This window comes from Bos javanicus, chromosome 16 (genome assembly GCF_032452875.1).
Source record: "Bos javanicus breed banteng chromosome 16, ARS-OSU_banteng_1.0, whole genome shotgun sequence".
Classification (NCBI taxonomy): domain Eukaryota; kingdom Metazoa; phylum Chordata; class Mammalia; order Artiodactyla; family Bovidae; genus Bos; species Bos javanicus.
The window spans coordinates 44,073,117-44,079,116 of NC_083883.1; the positions used below are offsets into that span (position 1 = coordinate 44,073,117).

At 48.6% G+C, this 6,000-nt stretch overlaps 1 protein-coding gene across 11 annotated transcripts in view; it reads right to left on the reverse strand.

Annotated features, from left to right (window-relative positions):
• The window catches only part of KIF1B (kinesin family member 1B), a 151,067-nt gene extending 146,756 nt beyond the window's left edge, over positions 1 to 4,311 (reverse strand). For all 11 annotated transcript variants that reach the window (XM_061382765.1, XM_061382761.1, XM_061382758.1 and 8 more), the window contains exon 1: positions 4,221 to 4,311. The gene's annotated coding sequence lies outside the window, so the exon portion shown is untranslated. The remainder of the gene's footprint in view (positions 1 to 4,220) is intronic.
• Positions 4,312 to 6,000: the final 1,689 nt, after the last annotated feature.

Genomic DNA, 6,000 nt, shown 5'->3' on the forward strand with positions numbered 1-6,000 from the left:
GCAGATGCATGAATGAGGTCAGGAGAGGTTTGCTGAGGTAGTGAGGTTTAAGCTTAAGCAAATACCTGAAGCAGGTGAAGGAATTAGCCAAGCAGATTTCAGGGGAAGTGTTTCAAGTAGCACAAAGAGTCAGAGCAAAGGCCCTAACGTAGGACTGTGTCTGCTGTTTTCAAGGGGAAAACTGAGGGGAAACAGCAAAGACGGAAAGGGAAGTAGCCAATACAGCAAGTCCCAAACGAAAAGAAGGCAATGATACCCAAAACACAAGCCCAGGGGTGAGCGGAAGTCGAGAGAGTAACCTTTCCCTTGAGACTGCCTCACTGTGCGGCAGTAAGCAGGCCTAACTAAAATGGTCAAGATTTTAGAAAAGCCACTGTGGAGAGCGGGAGAGGGGACTGAGCAGAAATGCTCTGACGGACACCAGAGACAGCTTCAGGGGAGACCCAAGACCAGACACCCGCCGAGGCACTGATGCGCAGCACTGTGTGAGGGGTCTCCACGACACCGTTAAAAAGGGAGGCTACGGATGACGGGAATGACTCAAGACTGGCATGTGAAGAAATAAAGGCTGCAAGTACTAGTAAGAAAATGGCCGAAGCAACGCACCTGGAAATGACAGTGGAGAAAAAGCAGACGAAGAAGTACAATCTGAAAGGGGCTAATAGGACCAGACACCTGAGGTAGGAGAACACATAGCAAGAGACTAACGTGAGAGCTCTAAGTTACCAGAGTTTAAGACCTGAAGGTGATGACGTGTTAGAAGATACGGCCATAATAAGAGTTATGGAACAGAATGAACCTTACCTTTGAGCTGAAGTTAAGGAATTCTACAGTTAAGAGTAGTTACAAAGGAAGTTCAGCCTAGTGGACACTAACCACTTCTAGTGACCTTGGGGGAATCATTTAGCCTCTGTCTCAGTTTCACCTATAAAATGGGGATAACAGTATGTATTTTATATGGCTGTTACAAAGATTGAGTGAGTACATGTAACGTGGTTAGAAAAGAGCCTGGCACACAGAAAGAGCTCAGTAGAGTAAGCTATCCTATCACTATTGTTGTGATGTGGTTGTTTATACAGTTATGGACATCTGCCAGAATGATGTCAGAAATTCGGATGGAAGGAAGAACTAAGACACACACCAATGTCTTCAAACAGAGCAATGGTAGAGGACAGTGTAACTGAATGATACACTTTGGCATAAACAATTGATATTAAATGTAAAAAATATTCTAAAATCAGTCATTTACAATCTTGTGAGTTATAACAAATATACAAACCACTGCAAAACAAAAACACCGACCGAGTATTAGATAATACATATTACACTGCAACACAGAAAGGGAAGAGGCTCTGGCTGAAAATCACAGAAACCGCCATGGCAAGGGTAGTGGTACACTAAACCATATGTACTAAAACAGAAAGGTGCTGGAGTTAACCTGATCTCACCACATCCACAGACACAGTAAAGCATAAGTTCCTGGAGTAAAGAACTACATCTCTACACACACTCAACTGGGAATGAATGTTGTCAAAGTGAGCATAAACAAATTACTGGGCCAGTCATCAAAAAACCCAAGTCAAAAGTCCAAAGCATCCTTTGCAGGTTTTTCCTGTCACAGCTGCATCTGCTTCATTTACCTTCTACTAGATGAAAAAGTTCTAAATGTGTATTTATCCACATGCTTTCATGAACTCCAGAAATTCACCAGTATCTGCTTGAGCAAGACCACCTTTTAAAGAGAACAACATGAAGTAGATATGCTATACCTTTCACTTTAGAGCCTTGTGAAATTATATCACATGGGTTTAAAACCAAAGGGCTATCTTACTCCTGAGAAAGACCTGGTGTGCTCAGAGCCCTGGGAAGCGCTTAGAAACAAAGCAGGGGCCCTTTGTTGTCCTTCACTCTGTACCCAGGACAAGACCATAGCAGGAAGTGAGCTTGAAAGCTCCGGCCTTGGAGAGCCTCTGTTGGCACTTCTCTTGGCAGTTTATTCCCAGCACAAATTCAAAGTGGGAAAAAGAAAAGAGAGAAAAAAGGAAAACTGCATTCGTCTCTGGTCTTGAAAAGGAAAGTCTGCTCAGAAGTTGTACCTGATTGGATAAACTTTGGAAAAACAATCATCAGAGTGGAGCTGCACAAAATCTTGCCTCCCAGACTCCCATTCCGGTCTGACTTTACCACGTGCTGAGACTACATTTAACCACCATTCTTCAGATCTTGCTTACTAATAAAATAAATATAAAAACTTACATCTCAGAAATATTTCTTAATTGGGGCATGGAATTTAAAAACAAGACATTCTGTATTTCTCTCATTATTAATAAGATGCAAAAAACACTAGTTTCTGTTGAAGTCATTTTTTAAAAATTTCAACCAAGTTTCAAAAGAAAAGCTTAATGATAAAAATAAAAAATAAAGTGTTAAGACTATTCTTAGAAAACCTTATCTGAAAATGTTTAAGTAGTTCCACTTAAGTCACAGGAATTTATTCATTAAGAAAGGGAGTCTGAATGAAAGCAACAGGACAAAAAAGGTGGGCATGCCATTCTCCAGGGCCTGTCCACACCTAGTATGTGGGAAAAGACAGATTTATGGGCTCACACTAAATTCAGTTGTTGCTCCTATCCAGATCTTTTTCTTACAACGCTAACATGTGTGCACTCTTCATATTCCATCCTTAAGTGGTACCTTACCCATTTCACTTGCTTCATAATCCAAAAGCCATACCAAGTTAATTAGAAAGCATCACCTCACTTCTTAGAGAACACAAGCTAAGATTTTACTATGACTAAGCTAAGCTGACAAAATGCCAGCCTTTAAATAAAATATCCACCATGATATCACCTCTTAAGAGCTATTTGAATCCAGCCACTACACTTTCAGGGGGCTGGGAAAGACCCATTTAAGACACAAAGCAACATGTTCAGTATCTCCACAACAGCTGCCTAGAACAGTAAAGAGATATGTCAGCAAGGGATCTGTTGACAATCTAATTTCAGCCACCTCGAGATTCCACAAACCTGACAACCTGCGTCCTCAAAAATACTACTGCAACCCTCTCCCATCATTAGACTATTCCAGTTGACTTCACCTCTGCATATTGAGCTACTTTGAAAATATATCCATCCGGCGACGCAATATACTATTGATAATTCCAGGCCTCCACCCTGGTAAATTGGCCTTAGCAATCCTCAGATCTGCCTTTGTACGAGTAAGGCATCACCATCCCTCTGTGTCCATAGCCCTGATCATAGACGATGAATACAGAAATGCATCATTTCACCCCAAAGAGAATGCAATCTTGAAGGCACTTTGCCTTGGAAGCTCAATTAGCGATTCTCCAAGGAGGGAAAAAAAAGTGATTTCGGAGTTCCATTCTGGTTTTAGGGCCCGGAATGTTTTGTGTTGCATGAACAATAACTAGCTCGCTGGAGTAGCCTCCCAACCCCCACAACTTGGCTTCGGTGTGGCCAGTCACCCTGAAAGCTGCCAGGGCTGCCACTCGGTGCCTTCCAGCAACGGGACTTGGCTCCTAAAGGATTTGTCAGATCATCCTCCCAATATGGCTGCCAGAGTAATCCCAGGCTGCCGACCGCCGAGACCACACCAGCCCCCGCCACCGATGGCCAGCATCCAGCGAGCCCCCTCCCTTCCCACCGCGCTTCTCTCCAGTCCTTGCGACAGCGGCTCCCCCCTCCCACGCGATGCCAGCGCCTGCCTTCATCTGGCAAAAGGGCACAACCACATTCCTAGACGAAGCCTCGATGCCAACCCTAACGGAGGAGAGAGGATGGGGGTAAATGAGAAGGGTGGCTTCAGCACAGAGCACAGAGAGCCGTAATGTGCGCAAAGAGCCCGGGTAACCGACGGGCAGCGGCGGCTCGGCTGACCGCCGGAGACAGCCGGAACCTGGCGGCTCAGGGGAGGCGGAGAGCTGGTGCGGGCCACTGCGGGGGACCCGGCAGGCCGCTGGACCCAAGCCGGGCGCTCGCTGCTGGCCCGGGGACGGTCCCCCACCCCCGAGACCGAGACTCCCCCACCCCGCCCCGCCCCACTCGGTGCCCCGCTGGGGCAGCGCCCTCAGTATTCGCGGCTCCGGCCCGGCCCGGAGCTTCCCCGGCTCGGACCCCGCCAGCCCCCGGCCTGGCCGCCCCTCCCCCCGGGCGGTCCCATTCTCAGGCTGGCGCCGCAGCGCCAACCGCCGCCCGCCTTACCTCAGCCGCGCTGCGGACAGACTGACAGGCGGGCGGGAGGGCAGGGTCAGCAAGGGCCGCGGCGCGCGGGGGCGCGGGGAACCCGGCACCGACGTTCCTTAGCGCGAGCAGCGGCCGCCGAGAGCCGCAGGGCGCCGCTCGGCAGCCCCATCACACAGCTGGCGAGCCCGGCATCAAGGGCCACGGAGGGCGGGAGTCCAGGAGACCCGGGCGCGGCGACCGGCGAAGAGCGGCTCAGCCTCGCGCTGGCACCTCCCAGGACCGCCGCCGTCAGACTGCTCAGCGTCCGTCCTCTCCAAGCTCCGCCTGCTGCCGCCGGCCTGGGACACCGCCCGAAGCCCGGCTGCCGTGCGTCACCTCGGTCCGCCTTGGCGCCCGCGACTGACACAGGCAGCGACCAATCAGGGTGCAGAGCTCCGAGCGACCGGCCAATCGCAGGGGGAGCCGGTGAAGGGAGGCGGTGAGAGAGGCGGAGACGGCTGGGCGCCCCCTGGTGGCTCAGAAGCCGGAGCTGGTGTGTGGGGGTGCGGGGTAGGAAAAGGCGGCGCCCAGAGTCCCCTCCCGGGTGACCCCCGAAGGGCGTTAGTCGGCAGCAGCCAGCCGCGCTGGGCTAACTCGGTGATCCGCCTTGTAAGGGGACAAAGCAAGGCTAAGTGGGGCGGGGCGGGACTGTGGGGACCCGACGCCTGCGGAGGGGCAGAGACGAATGTGGGAGGCAGCCGAGTGTGGAGTCATTGTCTGTTTGGGAAACATCTCACCACGTTGAAGCCGCCGAACACTGCGCAGTCGGAGCTGAAACACGCAAAAGGATGAGTGTACTATCCCGCAGAAAGCTTGCCGGCCTATTCTTAGCGAGCCCGAGCACAACACCTCCCACACGCCACCTTGGGAAAAAAGGCGGAATGAGTAATGGAAAAGCATGACTTAGTGGGCATTCAACTTGTCTCCTTGGGAGACCGAGTAAGGGCCGTGAGTAAAGAACAAAATGCTTTGTATTGCCCCGGAGTTAACCAACCGAGGTCCCCCTTGGGAGATTCCCTTGAAGGAGGGTTATTGGAATTCAGAAACCGAGAGCACACACGCGCTCTGCTAGCGATTTTTAAAAATCAGGTTTTGATTCAGGTCAAAAGAAAAGTACACAACTGTTCACGTGAGGTACAATTAAGTACTTAACAAAATATTAATTCTACAGTAATATGGGTAATTATGCCAGGCATCACTATTTTACAAGGTTATGATATGCTTTTTGATTTACTAGCAGAAATTTAAAGTAAAATCTGATTCCTCCCCCCACCCTGAATTCAATACAGAATTGGATGTTAAAAAGCCTCTGTATAAGCAGAGACACTAAAGCATCAAAATTAAATTTCTACACTAAGGGTTTCAGAAGATTTGCACCACTGCTAAACTCCTCATACTCGCCATCCAGCCAACAGCTATTGAACCTTTCATATAGAATGTAAACTCCACCTGTCCACAGAATGATTTGACATAGCTTACATTGACCCATACAAGCAATAAAACTATAGCATTAAACTAGGAGTAAAGTTAATAATTTTTTTAAGTAATAAAGTCTGTATAGGGGAAAGGGCTGTCTGAAAAAGGGGAATGCATAGAAAGAAAAATAATATTTAAAAATAGAGTCAAAAAAATAAAATAAAAAAAATAAAAATAGAGTCAAGGAAAAAAAAAAAAAAAAAATAGAGTCAAGGGAATGTGCCACCACTGAGCACAAAACCCACCTGGTAGCTTCCTGAAGGCCATGACAAAAACAGAATTA